General features: G+C 43.8%; 2 long non-coding RNA genes across 7 annotated transcripts in view; one reads left to right on the top strand and one right to left on the bottom strand.

Annotated features, from left to right (window-relative positions):
- Positions 1-3,894, top strand: part of LOC132534953 (uncharacterized) — a 105,881-nt gene extending 101,987 nt beyond the window's left edge. Inside the window, exon 2 of the long non-coding RNA XR_009546722.1 lies at positions 3,751-3,894. This is a non-coding gene — a long non-coding RNA (uncharacterized LOC132534953). The remainder of the gene's footprint in view (positions 1-3,750) is intronic.
- Positions 1-17,967, bottom strand: part of LOC132534952 (uncharacterized) — a 108,368-nt gene that overhangs the window by 75,424 nt on the left and 14,977 nt on the right. The gene's annotated exons all lie outside the window — the stretch shown is intronic.

The following is a 17,967-nucleotide window of genomic DNA, read 5'->3' as shown; positions in this document are numbered from 1 at the left end:
ACAGGAAGGAGAGAAGGGTCATCCTTACCCACTAATTCATGTTTATGGACTATCTCTCTTGCTCTGGGTACAGCACTAGGTAGGGCAGGACTCTGACCCAGCACTGTTCCTGCCCTCAAGGAAGTTAGCATCCACTAGGAGAGATTCTGTAACAAAGCTGAGCAAGAGGGCGGCTCCCCACAACTGCTGAGGCCTTGGCTTACACCACTAAATAAAGGAAGATACAGGAGGAGCAGAGAGAAACAATACATGAAGTACTAAGAAACAAACTATAAGGGAGACACATAAGTTACCATGCATTATAGCATCATATAAGCTGTAACACAGAAATCTCAACTAACTTCCAGTTGGTGTTGAAGATTAAACGGTCTCCTAAAAACTAACCTACTAGTCTGCCCTCTTTATTATAGGGAATCTCATGGACCAAAGTTTCAAATTAATATGAAAAAAAAGAAAAGAAAAAAGCTAGACAGGTTTTCGGCTTTGAAAGAACCTCCTTAACTTCTTAAGTTAGTTTCTAGGGAGTTGTCTGAAACACTAAGCTCTCTCTACTGAATTCAAACTGTGATTTGCCTGGCTAATTTTAGAATCTCCAAAACAGTTTCAAAATGAAACTCTCCCTTAGTTGCTGCTAAATATTGAGAGAGGTGATTAAAAAGGAATGCATCAGCTTGGACAGAATAAGGGAAGTAGGAACAAGTCCAAACATTTGGGGAAAAAAAACTGAGTGGGAACCAAGAGTTCAAGGGGAGTACGGGACACTGAGGATAGTCTCGAGGTGGCTTGTAGACAGCAGGCTTTGACCTGTAGATTGAGACAGGAAAGTCTGATTTAATATGACAGAAAGCATTACTGTAACAGCCACATCAATGCAATGACTTACACACAGCCTGGCTGGCTAGAAGGTGGCTCAGCAGTGGAGTGCATGCCTTTTGGTGGGAGGTTCTGGGATTGGTCCCCAGCACTGCATAATATTTTCTCCCTCTCCCACAAGAAAAATATAAAGGGGCCCAAGTGGTGGCACAGCTGGTTGAACACACACATTACCATGTACAAGGGCCCAGGTTTGAGTCCTTGGTCCCCACATGCAGGGGGTTAGCTTCATGAGCAGTGAAGCAGGTCTGCAGATGTCTTTCTCTCCCTCCCCCCTCCCCCTTGCCTCTCAGTTTCTCTCTGCTTTATCAAATAAAATAGAAAGAGGTAAAAAAAAAAATAGCTAGTAGAAAATTTATAAAATAGAGTTAGGGAGACAGCTCATTCTTAGAGCACTGGGCTTGCATGTCTAAAGTCCCAGAGGCCTCAACTTTAATTCCTGACACCATCATAAGCCGGAGCTGATTGGTGCTCTGGTCTCTATCTCACCCTCTACTCTCATAAAATACATAAATAACACCAGCAAGGACAAAGAGCTCAAGGGGTAGATCTCAGGACTTGCATGTCTAAGGCCTCAGGTTTAATCCCCAGCACCACATGTGCCAGGACTGAGCACTGCTCTGCTATCTCTCCTCGCCCCTTCTCTCCTGTATTCTCTTTTTTTATTTTATAATTCTTTATATTTATTTATTTATTTTCCCTTCTGTTGCCCTTTTGTTGTTGTTGTAGTTATTATTGTTGTTATCGATGTCATTGCTGTTAGACAGAGCAGAGGAGAACTGGAGAGAGGAGGGGAAGACAGAGAGGAGGAGAGAAAGACAGACACCTGCAGACCTGCTTCACTGCCTGTGAAGCGACTCCCCTGCAGGTGGGGAGCCGGGGGCTCGAACTGGGATCCTTACACCGGTCCTTGCGCTTTGTGCCACGTGTGCTTAACCTGCTTCGCTACCACCCGACTCCCTCTCTTGTATTCTCTATCTCTCATAAAATATATATATTTTGTTCATGACTTCTGATGTGGCATTGGGTTCTCACCTCTCTCGGGGAGAAAGCTTCCCTATCTTTCCCTTTTCAATTCTCTCCAAGAGGGCATTTGGGTTTTTGAGCCTCAACTCAAATACAAACCCAGCAAGAAATGGGTTTAAAATTGTACTCTCTGGGTGGGGTTAGACAGCATAATGGTTATGCAGAGGCTTTCATGCCTGATTCTCCAGAGTCACAGGTTCAATCCCCTTGCACCACCAAAAGGCAGAGCTGAGCAGTGTTCTGATAAATAAAAATAATGAATTTTACTCTCCTTTGATACTTTCACACAAAGTTTGAGGGGTGCCTGTCCACTGCGAGGACTCTTTGGGGCTTGTGATCTTAGGGAGCGGACACCTGTTTCTGTGCACTGCAGACTGCTTCAGATTTGACAAAATGGCTCCCCTCCCCTTTCTTCTTAATGGTGTCACTAGAAAATTACTAGTACTTAGACTTAGATACCCTCCTCACCTACTTCCTATTACAGTTCTCTCACTCACTCCAAAGCAAACCTCATCAAAGCAAGGACTGCAAAAGCTGAATAAGGGCAAGAAACTGGCATACTTTAACGATGACTCTTTAGTCACTAGCAGGCCAACCCATCAGCTGGGGCTCTATTCGGAGAGTCCTGAGATTCCCAAACAGACATGATGGGCCTAGACCTCAAATAAATCCCTCTCTCCATTGTTACTGGTCATTTCTATCAGGAACAACAAAAAAGACCCCTTTGTGGGTCCCCCATAAGACCTTGCCCTCAATTTGGATCAACAATGGTAGAGAATGTTCCATCCTCCAAAGGGAGGATGGACAACATACTCTACGCTACACCTGAGGAAGATGGGTCCTGATATTGGGGCAGCTTGGAATGTTCCTACTCATGACCACAGAATGTGAGCTCAGATCTACAGGGATGTAGAGGTCACATAGGCTCCTAAGCTGAATATGGGCCTCAGACCAAATCAAATCGATGGGGTTTACAGTCAACAATATTTATACCCCTTTCCCATATTAGGGAGCTACTCTCTCCCCTGGTTCAACTTCCTGTCCCTTTTCTAGTCATAACATCATCTCCCCAGACAATAACTTGGATCCACCTGCATATAAGATTTCAGGCTCAGAGGAAAAAAAAAAAAGCTAGTATAGCTACAGGCCCTTTAAAATATAACTAAAATATGCCTAGTAGCTATCTACAAAATGGAGGATCCCCCAACACTTCACCTGCACTATTCCAGCCGTTAGGTCCATGATTGGTCAACAATTTGTTTGGCTTTGTATGTTAACTCTCTTTTCAGCCACCAGGTTCCAGATGCCAGCATGATGCCAACCAGACTTCCCTGGACAGACAACCCCACCAATGTGTCCTGGAGCTCCACTTCCCCAGAGCCCCACTCCACTAGGGAAAGAGAGAGACAGACTGGGAGTATGGATCGACCAGTCAATGACCATGTTCAGGGGGGAAGCCAGACCTTCCACCTTCTGCATCCCACAATGACCTTGGGTCCATACTCCCAGAGGGATAAAGAATAGGAAAGCTACCAGGGTAGGGGATGGGATACAGATCTGGTGGTGGGAATTGTGTGGAGTTGTATCCTTCTTATCCTATGGTTTTTAATGTCTCTTTTAAAAATAAATTTAAAAAGAAGAAAATTACCGGTATTGTCTAACTGGACTGTATGAATGTTAGACATGAGAGTATACACCTTTGTAAACTTCTGAAGGACACCTTTCAACATTCACTATAGAGCTTAGAAGATGACTTACTGGGGGTCGGGCAGTGGCGCAGTGGGTTAAGCGCATGTGGCGCAAAGCGCAAGGACCAGCGTGAGGATCCCGATTCAAGAAGCAGGTCTGCAGGTGTCTATCTTTCTCTCCCCCACTCTGTCTTCCCCTCCTCTCTCCATTTCTCTCTGTCCTATCCAACAACGAATAGTGTCAACAAGGGCAATAATAATAACCACAACGAGGCTACAACAACAAGGGCAACAAAAGGGGGAAAAATGGCCTCCAGGAGCGGTGGATTCATGGTGCAGGCACCGAGCCCAGCAATAACCCTGGAGGAAAAAAAAAAAAAAGATGACTTACTGATTATGTAAAAGGACTTTTATGCCTGAGGCTCTTATGTCCCAGGTTCAAGCCCCAGCATCACCAAAAGAGCTGAGCAGTGCTCTGGTAAAGGAAGATTATAATACAATAAGATTTAATGTATTGTTGTAAATTGACCAGTCAGGCTGAGCGGTAGCACACTGCCATGGCCACATCTCTCCAGGCAGGACAGAAGTGGTGAAGCAGGGCTACATTTTTTTTTTTTTTTTTGTCTTCAGGGTTATCACAGGGGCTTGGTGCCTACACTATGAGGCTCCTTTGGCCATTTTTTTCTTTTTTTTTTTATAGGACAGGGAGAAATTGAGAGAGGAGAGGAAAACATAGAGGGGAGAGAAAGAAAGACATCTGCAGACCTGTTTCACCACTTGTGAAACCACCACTGCTACAGGTGGGGAGCCAGGGGCTCGAACCGTGGTCCTTCCAAGGGTCCTTGTGCTTTGTACTATGTGTACTTAACCTGGTGCACTACCACCCAGTCCCTACTAATGTTTTTTGATCTCCCATCTTACTCTCAATTACACTCTGTTTTATTAAATAGAAGGGAAAAAAAGACACAAAATAGAAGATATGGGGAATAAACAATAGTGTTACTACACTGATGATTAAGGAAGCAATAATTACACAAAATTTCTATGCATGGAGCAATCATTTAGGATCTAGTAAATATACACATATACATTTAGCTACTTAATTAATTAGTTAGAGACAGAGAAATTGAGATGGAAGAGGTAGAGAGAGAGAGGGAGAGAGACAGAGAGACACCTGCAGCCCTGCTTCACCGCTCCTGAAGCTCCCCTCCTACATGTGGAGGCAAGGGGTCTGCACCTAGGTCCTTGTGCATGGTAACATGTACCCACTACTGGGTGCGCCACCACTTGACCCCCAAATAAATACGTTTTATAAACCTTAAAAAAAAAAAAAAAAGCAGCCAGGGGGATATTTTAACTGAAACAGCACAGGACTTGCATAGAGTCCAGATGCCCCAGATTCATTCCCTAGCATGGCCATAGGCCAGAACTGAGTTGTATGCTGTTCTCTTTTTATTTCCTCATTCTCTGCCACAAAAATAAATAGACAAGTAAATAAAATCTTTTTCCCTCTCCAGGGTTATCACTGGGGCTTGGTGCCAGCACTATAAACCCACTGCTTCTGGCAGCCATTTTTTTCCACTTTACTGAATAGGAGAGAGAGAAATTGAGAAGGGGGAGACAGAGAGGGAGAGGGAAAGACAGACAGCTGCAGACCTGCTTCACCACTTGTGAAGTGCTGCCCCCATCCACCCGCAGGTAGGGAGCCAGGAGACCAAAGCTGGATTCTTGCTTGGGTCCTTGCACTTTGTACTATGTGTGCTTAACCAGGTGTGCCTCTGCCTGGCCCCCCTAACCTTGGTTTTTTGTTTGTTTGTTTAAAGTAGCTGGGGAAATATAGCTCAGCCATTAGAGCACAGGACCTGTGTGCCTGAGCTCCTGGTTCTACCCTGGACCGTTCATGGTCTAGAGTACTACAAGAGTTTCTCCCCGGGGGTCGGGCGGTAGCGCAATGGGTTAAGCGCATGTGGCGCAAAGCACAGGGACTGGCGTAAGGATCCTGGTTCGAGCCCCCAGCTCCCCACCTGCAGGGGAGTCACTTCACAGGCAGTGAAGCAGGTCTGCAGGTGTCTTTCTCTTCCCCCTCTCTGTCTTCCCCTCCTCTCTCCATTTCTCTCTGTCCTATCCAACAACAAACAACATCAACAGTGGCAATAATAATAACCACAATGAGGCTACAACAACAAGGGCAACAAAAAGGGGGAAAAAATGGCCTCTAGGAGCGGTGGATTCATGGTGCAGGCACCGAGCCCAGCAATAACCTTAAAGGAAAAAAAAAAAAAAGTTTCTCCCTTCCCCTTTCTCATATAGAACTCTTATGTGATCTAGATTTTAAAAACATATTTAAAAGATTTCTTTAAAAAAAAAAAGCAATTTGGTATGGCCGCAGCAGCTGTAGAATGCCTGGACAGGAAATAGGCAGGGTGCAGGCAGGGCAACGAGTGCTGGTGGTTAAGACACTGGGCTTCTGAAAGGACTAGATAGGCTCAGTGACTCATCCCACTCAGGAAATATCCGGGAGAAGAGACGGGCAAAAAGAACTAACACATTCCAGACATGTGTTTGCATTGGAGAGGACTCTCAGCAGGTTATGTGAAAAGTGTCACACTGAAGAAAGACTCGAGAGCCCAGGTGGAGCTCCCCTGAGAAGGAGAAGCATGACCCAATGTAGCTCAAAATGACTGTGAGTTTCATTTAAAATAACTGAGAAAGGTCACCCAGAATAAAACTGCATTAGCTACAGAATGCTGAGGGATCATGAGAGAAGCCTGACTCCTTTATGGATAGTAGTCCGCTGTGTTAAGAGACACTCTCTCAGGCCACTAACAGAACAAAGACACAACACATCCGGCAGTGATCATAAACCTCAATGAGGAAACATTAAGACTCAGAAGTTGATGAGGGGTCCTGGCAGTGGCGCACCTGGTTGAGTGCACATTACAATGTACAGAGACCAGGGTTTGAGTCCCTAGTCCCCATGTGCAGGGGGCAAGCTTTGCAAGTGGTGAAGCAGGGCTGCAGGTGTCTCTCTGTCTCTCTCCCTCTCTAACACCTCCTTCTCTCTTGATTTCTAGCTGTCTCTATCCAATAAACAAATAAATAATTTTTTAAAAATTTAAAAAAAGAGGTTGATGAGGCAAAGTCAAGGCCTGCTTCTCATTTCACTCAACCCTGCACGATGAAAAAGAAGTTGTGACACAGCAGTTTTGAAAAACAACGCCGATATGATTTGGGTGTTCAATGGTGCAACTATTGGCGATGGAAAAACACCTTTCTTTTAAAGATGCCAGAACTTTAGGGTACAGAAGAAAATGAAAACAATTTGTAAGGTCTCTGTGTGGATTTGGGTCAGCTTTTTTTTAGGACAGGAGCAAAAAAGGGCCATGTTGACATTAGTTGTGTTGTTAACGCAAACAAAGCAGAAGTGAACAGTGCTGCTGGCCACAGCCCAGGTAGATTCTGGGTTGGCCAAATTTATCAAGTGCCTAGCAGATGGCAAGATAACAATGCTTTCAAGAATTTCTACAGTAGTCCTGGGATTAAAAAAAAAATGCATGCCCTACCAAGTAGAGAAGAGGAAAAAAAAAAGATTCTTTATACATCTCACTGAATATCCAGTGTGTGACGTGCAGTGACCTCACAGAGAGAGGACTCCAAGAAAGTCAATAAATTCAAGATTGGAGACAGATAAATACTTCCCAGTAACTCTGGGGAAATTAATCACTCAGTATCGCATAAAAAAAAGTTTAAATACACCCTTTTCTCAACTCTGACATCACTTTCCCAGGCAATGTTTTTAGTCCACCTGCACGTTAGCTATCAGTCTCAGGCAAAAATTACTAAAGTCATAGGCTCCTTGGAACATACCCAAAATAGACCTCCTAGTTTCTTCCCACCTGAAGACCCCTTATTTCATCTGCTCTATTCCTACCTTTGGGTTCCTGTTTATTAAAGTTTGTCTTACTTTATATCTTAGCACCTTTTACCCACCACTTTGCAGATGCTACTATGACTAGACCCTAACTTCCCGGGGCAGACAACCTCACCAATGTGTGCCAAAATCTCACTTCTCCAGAGCCTTACCCAACTAGGGAAAGATAGAAACAGGCTGGGAGTATGGATCCACCTGCTGACGCCCATATATAGTGGAAAAACAATCATAGGAGACAGAACTTCCACCATACACACCCCCATAATGATCCAGGGTCCATACTCCCAGCGGGATAAAGAAGAGGAAACCTTCCAATGGAGGGGATGATGATGGGAACTGTATGGAATGGTACCCTGTCATCTTGCAATTTTGCTCATCATTATTAAATCACTAATATTTTTTTTTTAAAAAAGATGCCTTGATCCTGTCCCAAAACCAGCAGGTCTAGAGTGGGGCCATGATCATATTTGCTTTAAAATTTCCAGCTCATGGGAATAAGCCAGAAGACAGTGCACCTGTTAAGAGTTTGTTGGTATAATGGTCTATGTCTTTGCAATGTTTTGGCAAAGTGAAATAAACTTGTTAAACACCCATCCTACTTATTTCCATAAATCAGATCTGCTGGAAGTTGCATTTACAGTGGAGAGAAGACAGTGAATTTCACAAACCAAAGGTTACACACCATGACCTGAAGGGTTGGCAGCTGCACAGCAGGAAGACCACCCACCCAGCTGACCCTCCTCCTCCAGGTACCAATGGTGGCTCAGGGTCCAGACCAGGAATTAAATGGTGCTGTGGGAGTAGACACTGACTCTCAACAGAGAGAGATGGATCACTTCTGCAGACTTGAGGGCTCAGGTAAAGCTAGGGCTGTGAGCAGTGTGTGACTGTTAGCAGGCCAGCTGTTTCACTGCACTTGTTAAGTTCCCACCTTTTCAAAGGAGATTTGCCTTGGCTGGGAGTTTAGGCCTCTCTGAAGTGATGACTGAGCATCATACTCAAACCAGCTTCCTCTGATCTCCCTCGGTGGGAGAGAAAGGCCTGTTTGGTGTGCCTGAATGAGACACCCTCACTTCCCTGCACCCTGGCTTTCCATTGCCTATTAATTGGTTTTAGTCTTTTGTTAGTTTTTTTTTTTTCTAAAGTGTGCAGGGAGTTTGCAGTAGCAATCCAATTTCACTGCCCTTACAATACCCCCCTATACATACACACCACTATTCTCCAAAGTCTCATATATATACAGTCTATGAACTGTGCACCAGTGACCATGTAAACTACTGGGCCACCACATGCAAACAGTATTCTCTGCTGCCAAGGCAATACGGTCTTTCTGTGGTGGAAACCTGGGCACAGCATCAAGAGGCTGACACCAGGGAGAACCAGTCTCCAAGATGTTCCTCCCTCCACTTCCACATCATATGTGTTCTCTTCCCCCACCCCCACCAAGTGCTGGGTGTTTCTGACACCTGGACATACAGAAAACTCAAAGCATTTAATGTGACAGGGTATTCTGAAAGTTAGCCCTAGATCCCCTAGATCTCAGAAGCTCAACTATCCCTTGATTCATTCCAGACTGTCCAGCTATCAGTTATTCTACCATGTGATTATAAAACAGTGTATGTGGGGCTAGGTCCACAACTCTCAGTGAAAAAGAGCTGAGACTTTGCATAATCAATAATTAGCTCTTATGCCAAGTGTTAGGTAATACTAACAAGAACAAAATGGCTAAGATGTGAAAAACTGCACGCTACCACATTTTTTGTTGTTGTCGTTCTTGTTTTGTTTGTTTGTTTTCAAGCTGAAACATAAGCCCAGCTCAGCCTCATTTCCACGGAAGTCATCACACTATGACTCGGCAACACCCGGTAACGAAGAGGAAATTGGTTTCTTGAGTCTGGCTACCTGGTTTAACAGCAACACAAGCAAGCATTCGTTAAGTATATTTACAAGATGAAATGTAGCAAGTCAAACAGTATTTGAAATCTGAATGCCAGCTCCTTTTCCTATCATTTGTAATTCATCACACAAAGGAAGATGGCCTCAGTCAACCTCTCTAATCTCAACCAATCATTAGATTGTCTCCTGCATCACACTCATGCCTGGCTCGGTGTGGCCTATCTCCCTGAAAATGCTTCCAGGGTTATTGCTGGGGCTTGGTGCCTGCACTATGAATTTACTGCTCCTGTGGCCATTTATTTTATTTTATTTTATTTTATTGACAGGACAGAGATAAACTGAGAGAGGAGGGGGCGATAGAGGAGAAAGACACCTGCAGACCTGCTTCACTACTTATGAAGCGACCCCGCCTCTGCAGTTAGGGAGCCAGGGGCTTGAACCTGGATCCTTGTGTTATGTATTATGTGTGTTTAACCTGGTGCACCACTGCCCAGCCCCCTGTTCCTTTTCTCTCTCTATCTGCCTTTGTCCATTGCTTGCCTGTCTTCATTGAAAAGTCCCTTGATTTCCCTTCCTCCTTCCCTTTCTTTTTGTTTGTTGTATTGTTTTATTTTGTTTACTGCTCCTAACCACTTTTATTCAGATAGACATGGATGGAGAGAGAAGAAAATATACCACTGCACTGAAGCTTTCCCCAGTGTGGTGGAGATTGGGTTCAAACCTGCGTCACATACATGGCAAAACAGGTGCATCATCCAGGTAAGTTACCTCGCTGGCCCATTGTTTATTCAAAGTCTACCTCAAACTATCTCTTCCATGAAATGTGTCCAAATGTGTCCAATGTGTCCAAAAACACATTGTTACAGCATGACAACCATCCTGACCTGAAATTTGGACTCAGAGGGTTAAAGTGAAGATGGAATGGTGCCTCAGGATTCAAACTTTCAGAGTTAAAATGGGACAGACCTGGACACCCCCAAACCATTGTTCACCCCGACAGGACACGCTGGTGGCTGGGATGCAGACATAGGTCTCTCTCACTTCAAAGTTCATGTTCGACTTTGAAATCGCATGTTCCCTCCTCCAAGAATTGTTTGCGTTCCTGTGGCATCTTTTGAAAATCTCTTGGTAGCAGCTGCTGTATCTAGCAAGGTGTTATGCTAATTCACATACCCATTGTTGTCCTCAAGAAGTTTCTTGAAGATTGGGTCTAGGTCTAGTTCATCTCCAGCTCTAGGATAACACTGCACACTGGGTCCTGGATCTACGCCAGTAGCGTCCCCAGCCTCATCACCCATGTCTTATCCTTTTCAGACTCATGTCTTAATTGTCGTATTTAAAGTTGTGATTTGCATCACCCCATACCCGTCCAATCACCTCTAAGATGCTCTAATATATCCTTTTTAAAAAAATATTTTAATGCAGCATTGGAGAAAGAACCACAATCCTCACGCATGTGTGATAATGCTGAGCCATCTCCCCAGTCCCAATTCTACGTCCTTGGGAAGAGGGAGAGGGAGAAACACCAAAGCAATGCTAAGGGCTGCCATGGCATTGCTTCTGTTGTTGTCCATGGTGCTCCCACCTTGTGCTGGGGATCAAACTCACAGGCTCATGCACAGCAAGGTGTATGCTCTACCCACTGAATTACCTCCTGATGCACTAATTTCCCCTATTAACACAGTTCTATCACCTTCAACATTCAAGTCATACACTTGTTTCTCTTTCATGCTTATTACTGACTGAACTGTACAAGAGAAAAGCATTCTCTTGTTTATTAATGTGGTTTTTTGTTTGTTTGTTTTTTGCCTCCAGGATTCTTGCTGGGGCTCGGTGCCTGCACTATGACTCCACTGCTCCTGAAGGCTATGTTTTCCCTTTTGTTGCCCTTGTTGTTTATTGTTGTCATATAGGACAGAGAGAAATGGAGAGAGGAGGGGAAGACAGAGAGGGGGAGAGAAAGACAGATACCTGTAGACCTGCTTCACCACCTGTGAAGGGACTCCCCTGCAAGTGGTTTACAAGAGTTAGTAAAACACAAGTATAGTTCCTTATCTTCCCTTGATAGGTGTCTATGCATCATTCCCACCACCAGGCCAAGTCTCTCTTTACCACCCTCTCCATCGGGCCAGAGCAGTGATGCTGCACAGCTGACAGAAACAAAACAAAGCAAAGCAACCTGTACCATTTTCAAATAGTGGGTTTTATTTTTTTAGATACTAAAGAATTATTGAGTCATATCAATCTCCTCTTCTTTGACTCATGCATAATTTCTAATAGCCATAGTTGAAAATGGCTGTCTATAAATGAAAGCTTTCCAACTACTTGTGCAAAACACATAATCTAGACTGAATAAGGCCAGCACAAAATAACCCTTTTTGCTTTGCTTTGGCAGTAACTTACTTTTACTTCAAAATTTGATAGTCAAAGAAAACATGTCAAGTTGAGATTGTGTTTCCTGCAGGAAAAGAAAAAATAATGATATACAGTGTTTACAAAAGTACTAGAAGTCAAATTCAGCTGCAAAGGGAAAGCTCACTTTTAGTTCTTCCTAGATTCAACCTTTGTGCTCTAACCAGGAAGTTCTCAACTGTCAGGCATCATCTCTAGAGCTGCCAGCTGAAAAAAGTAACATTTAGCCCAGGAGAGAGCAGCAGCTTATCTAGGCCACTTGTTTCATGCTTGGAAGAGACAGGCACAAACAGCAATGGCCAGCGTGGAGAGCAAACACAGCAGAGCAAGCAAAATCCACTCCTCCACCACAGCTTCAACTGTGTCTCTTTCATCTGGACCACATGGACATAACTCGAGCTAAGTGCAATTCTTCTTCTTCTAGCGTTTGCCAGCTAAGTGCAATAAGGAAGGAAGTGAAAGGCTATTCTGGGACAGTTTTACCTGTGTGGCAAAGAAATAAAACATATTAATATGCAAACACACAATAATAACAAAAATAACTCTCAAGCGTCGAGTGTGTCCGTTCAGTAGAGCACACACTTATCATGCACTAGGGACTAGAGTCGAGCCACAAGCCCCCACACGAGAGCACAACGCAAGAGCGGTGGAGAAGTGTTGTGGTATCACTCATTCTCTCCCTCTCTGTCTTGTGCCCGCTATCTAAGGGGAAACAAAATGACGAATCTTGGGGGGGGGGGGTGGAGGGATGGCAGGGCAGGGCATGGAATAATGTACCTATGAAGTTCTGATGGCAAAATCAAAAACAAAAATGATCAGTCTCCTTCAAACTACGATTGTTGGATAGTATGCCAGCTCCCCCTGGCTTCTGCTTAACCATATGCCTATATAGGGATAGATTGAATCCCATTCAAAGCTTTGGTCTATTTACATAAATCACTTTTACATTTACATAAAGCACTCCAGGGCATTGGTGGTTCAGTGATAGGATTCTCGCCTGCTCTGCCCCCTCCTTGTCACACTCTCTGATTTTCACCAGTCACTTTTCTCTCCATCCTCTCTATGTCACATCCTGTTTCCACCCTACTTGGCAAGTATATATAAAGACAGCATTGTGAGTTTTAGGGTACTTGAGTTTAGCTCAGCTCGGCTTAGATTGTGCTGTGTCCTGCATGAATAAAGAGATACTGCCTACAGCTCAACCATGAGTCCCTGGTCGTCTGTTACCCGCCCATGAAGCCAGCCCGGCGAAAACAACATAACCCATCGAAAACAACAACGATGGTTATAGGAGGGAGTAGGGAGAGGCAGTGTGGAATCTATATGGAGAAGTGTCTTTGGGCTTGGTCCTGGGCGTGATGACTCATACATATATACAGGTGTACAATCACAGCTCTAAAATTTCTTCATACGAGGGTAAGGGAGGATAGTTATGCAAACAGATCATCATGCCTGAGACTCTAAGGTCCTAGGTTTGATCCCCTGCATCCCAATAAGCCAGAGTTGAGCACTGCTCTGGTAAAAATTAACGATAACAGTAAAAAATGAGTAGTGGTCCAGGAGGTGGTGCAGTGGGTAAAGCATTGGTCTCTTAAGCATGAGGTCCTGAGTTCAATCCCTGGCAGCATAGGTACCAGAGTGATGTCTGGTTCTTTCTATCGCTCCTCCTGTCTTCTTCATGAATAAATAAAATCTTTAAAATAACAACAATATGAACATGGATGGCGGAGGACCTACTGGGGGTTGTATTGTTATGTGGAAAACTGGGAAATGTTATGCATGTACAAACAACTGTATTTACTGTCAACAGTAAAACATTAATCTCCCAATAAAAATAAATTAAAAAATAATAACAATAAAAATAAGTTAAGTTATATAACATTTTTTCATACTGTAAAAACCCATATTGTTCTGTTCATATGGTCACCACAGACTTGAACCCAGGTCTTCGTGCATGGTAAAGTGTTTACTTTACCAGATAAGCCCTCTCTAGGTTCCTAAACTCATGTTAAACCAATTTTTTTTTCTTTTCTTTTTTTTTTTTTGTCAACAGGGTTTTCACTGGGGCTTGGCCAGCACTACAAATCCACTGCTCCTAGAGGCCATTTTTTTCCTTTTTTTTTTTTTTGCCCTTGTTGTGGTTGTTATTGTTATTATAACTATTCTTGCTGAATAGGACAGAGAGAAATCAGGAGAGGAGGGGAAGACAGAAAGGGGGAGAGAAAGACACCTGCAGACCTGCTTCACTACTTGTGAGGTGACCCAGGTGAGGAGCTGGGGCTTGAACTGGGATCCTTACGGTGGTCCTTGTGCTTTGCACCATGTGCACTTAACCCCCCTGCGCTATTGCCTAGCTCCCTAAATCATTTTTAAAACATATAAAGAGCAAGATTATATTAACTGGTGGGAATAGAACCGAGAATCTAGGTCATGTACATGGCCAAGAAGGACACTATTCAAGTGAGTTACTTCACAGGCCTCACGTCACTATTATTCTATGCAACAGGATGCCGGATATCCCAGTGGTGTCATGAGGCTATGGAGATGGAGGAAGGGAGGATGTGGAAAGGGCTGGAAGAAGAGAGAGGAGAAAGATGAAGGAAGAAAGATAAAGACTGGTAAACAAGACAAAAATTTCAGGGTCCAGATGGTGGTACAACAGGCAGAGCTCACAGGTTACCATGTACAAGGATCTGGGTTCAAGTCCCTGGTCTTCACCTGCAGGGGGGAACTTTACAAGTGGTGACACAGGGTTTTGGGTGTCTCTCTTTAACTCTCCCTCTCTATCTCCTCCTTCCCTCATCCGCTATACTCTTACCTTTAGGATCCTAATTATTAAACAATTTGTTCTGCTTTGTATCTTTTTTTTTTTTTTTCAGCTACCAAGTTGCAGTTGCTACCAATTTGACTTCCCTGGACAGACACCCTCACCAGTGTATCCTGGAACCCCACCTCTCCAGAGCCCTGTCCTACTAAGGGAAAGACAGAAACAGACTGGAGGAATGGATCCACCTGCTAATGCCCATATTCAGTGGAGAAGCAATTACAGAAGCCAAATCTCCCACCTTCTGCACCTCATAATGGTCCTGGGCCCACACTCCCACAGAGATAAAAATAGGGAACCTTCCAATGGAGGGGGTGGGATATGAAACTCTGGTGGTGGGGATTGTGTACCCCTCTTTTTAAATTTTATTTACTTATTTATTTATTCTCTTTTGTTGCCTTTGTTGTTTTATTGTTGTAGTTATTGTTGTTGTCATCATTGTTGGATAGGACAGAGAGAAATGGAGAGAGAGGGGAAGACAGAGAGGGGGAGAGAAAGATGGACACCTGCAGACCTGCTTCACCACCTGTGAAGCGACGCCCCTGCAGGTGGGGAACCAGGGCTTCAAACCGGGATCCTTATGTCAGTTCTTGCACTTTGCGCCACATGCGCTTAACCCGCTGCACTACCGCCCGACTCCCCCCCCCCCCGTGTACCCCTTTTATCCTATAATCTTGTCAATCATTATTAAATCAATTTTTTAAAAGCTGCCATGAGTGGTGGATTAATTGCACAAGAACTAAGCCCCAGTGATAACCTTGGTGGCAATAAAACATTTTTTTTATCCAATTAGCAAAACACATGAATGAATACCTAGAAAATCCAATGGGACCAATTAAAAATTATTTGAAGTACTAAATGAATTAAAATGTAGGGATCAGTACACAAAAATCGATTAAATGTATTTTTACATGTTAGTGATGGACCACTGGAAACAATGTGTCCGGCTGCTGCAGGACTTCAGGACTCAGAAAGAGAAAGGCTGAAGGAGAGAAAGGAATACACCAGCACCTAAATTGCACCCAAGTGTGATGGAGGTCTGGCTCATTGCAAAGCAGACCCTCTCCAAGGTGAGCTATTTTGTCAGCCCAATCAACTGCTTTTATACAGTAAATATTTATACAAACAGCTACAAATCTAGGGAGTGTGTAATAGAGTTACATAATGAAAGAGAAGATTAAAGAGGATCTAAATCAAGACAGCTACTCTGTGTTCATGGATAGGACATCACACAGATTATAAATCTCGCAAAATTAGATTATAGATTTAACACAACTCCAAACTAACTCTCAGAAGGCTTTTTCATATGTTATTAGCTGATTCTAAAACTGATGCCTAAAAAAGTAGTCAATTTAGAAGGGCTAAAATAAAGGAATAAATCTGGTACAGTCATACTACCCAATGTGCAGATAACTAACTGTAATTAATATACTAGCAAAGCAAAGAACCAGATCGAGGAAGCAATAAAGAGAACAGTGAGTTTAGAATTAGACCCAGACAAATACAGTCAATTGAATTTTTAATATGTATTTTAAAATATTTATTTGTTCCCTTTTGTTGCCCTTGTTGTTTTATTGTTGAAGTTATTATTGTTACTGATGTCATCATGGTTGGATAGGACAGAGAGAAATGGAGAGAGGAGGGGCAGACAGAGAGGGGGAGAGAAAGACAGACACCTGCAGACCCACTACACCTCTTGTGAAGTGACTCCCCTGCAGGTGGGGAGCCAGGGGCTCGAACTGGGATCCTTATGCCAGTCCTTGGGAGCCAACTGAATTTTTACAAAATTATCAAATAATAAAAGTAAAAAGAGGGGTGGGGTTGGGCAGTAGGGCAGTGGGTTAAGTGAACATGGCACCAAACTCAAGGACTGGTGTAAGGATCCCGGTTCGAGCCCCCAGCTCCCCACCTGCGCGGGGGGGGGGGGTCACTTGACAAGCGGTGAAGCAGGTCTGCAGTTGTCTGTCTTTATCTCCCCTCTCTATCTTCCCCTCCTTTCTCAATTTCTCTCTGTCCTATCCAACAACAAAAGGAATAACAAGGGCAACAAAAAATTGTCTGCAAGCAAATCCTTGTGACCATCTATGCAGTCACCAAAAATTGGAAACATAGATATGACTTGATGCATCTTAAATACTGAGTGAACGAATCCTGCCTTGAATGTATGATCACGGCGATATGATACTACATTCTAGAAGAACAATGACAAAAAACAAACCAGTGGCTGTTATAAGAGGTTTGGGGAGAGAGAAGAGAGGGTAACAGAGATATCTTGTTTGTGGAGTGATCACATGATAAATCTGTGTCAAAAGTCAATTGTGCTAAATGCTACTTTAAGTAAGTTAACTAAAAACTACCATCAAGCAGCCAGGTGGTAGTACACTGGGTTAAGTACACATAATGCAAAGTGCAAGAACCAGCACAAGGATTCCAGTTCAAGCCCCTGGCTTCCCATCTGCAGGGGGGGCGCTTTGCAAGCAGTGAAGCGGGTCTGCAGGTGTCTTTCTCTCCCCCTGTCTTCCCTTCCTCTCTCAAGTTCTCTCTGCACTGTCCAACAAACAACTAAGGAAAAAAAAAAAAAGGCCTCCAGAAGCAGTGGATTGGTAGTGCAGGCACTGAGCCCCAACAATGACTCTGGAGATAAAAAAAAAAAAAAAAAAAAACCCTACCTTCAGGGTACATTGATAGATTAAAAGTTGTGTGCATGTTGACTGTTAGAAGAAATCAGCAGACTTTTCTCCAAAGTAGGTAGATGTTGCATTTTATCCCTTTCAAGCAATCCCCCCCCCTTTTTTTTTGCCACCAGGGTTATCACTGGTACTCGGTGCCTGTACTATAAATCCATTGCTCCTGGAGGCCATTTTTCACATGTTATTGTACTTGTTGTGGTTGTTATAGCTGTTGTTGTTGGATAGGACAGAGAGAAATCGAGAGAGGAGAGAAAGACACGAGGAGAGAATATAGACACCTGCAGACCTGCTTCACCACTTGTGAAGCGAGCCCCCTGCAGGTGGAGGATCTGGGGGCTCAAACTGGGATCCCTATGCCAATCTTTATGCTTTGTGCCATGTGCGCTTAGCCCGCTGCACTACCGCCCAGCCCCCACAATCAAATTTTCTTGAATCACCCCTAGACATGTTATAAGTTTACCCATAACAAATGAGGGTTGGTTTCAATTGTCATATCCTAAAATCTTGCCAAAATTTGGTGTTCTCAGTCTCTGGTATCATTGCCACTCGGGCTACACTGCTCTCAGCAGACATTTTCCAGACAGAAAGAGACAAAAGGCAGAGGCAGAGGAACCAAAGGAAAGACAC

This window comes from Erinaceus europaeus, chromosome 20, assembly GCF_950295315.1.
Source record: "Erinaceus europaeus chromosome 20, mEriEur2.1, whole genome shotgun sequence".
NCBI lineage: Eukaryota > Metazoa > Chordata > Mammalia > Eulipotyphla > Erinaceidae > Erinaceus > Erinaceus europaeus.
The sequence above is the reverse complement of the archived record's forward strand: the minus strand, read 5'-3'. Positions and strand labels throughout refer to the sequence as shown.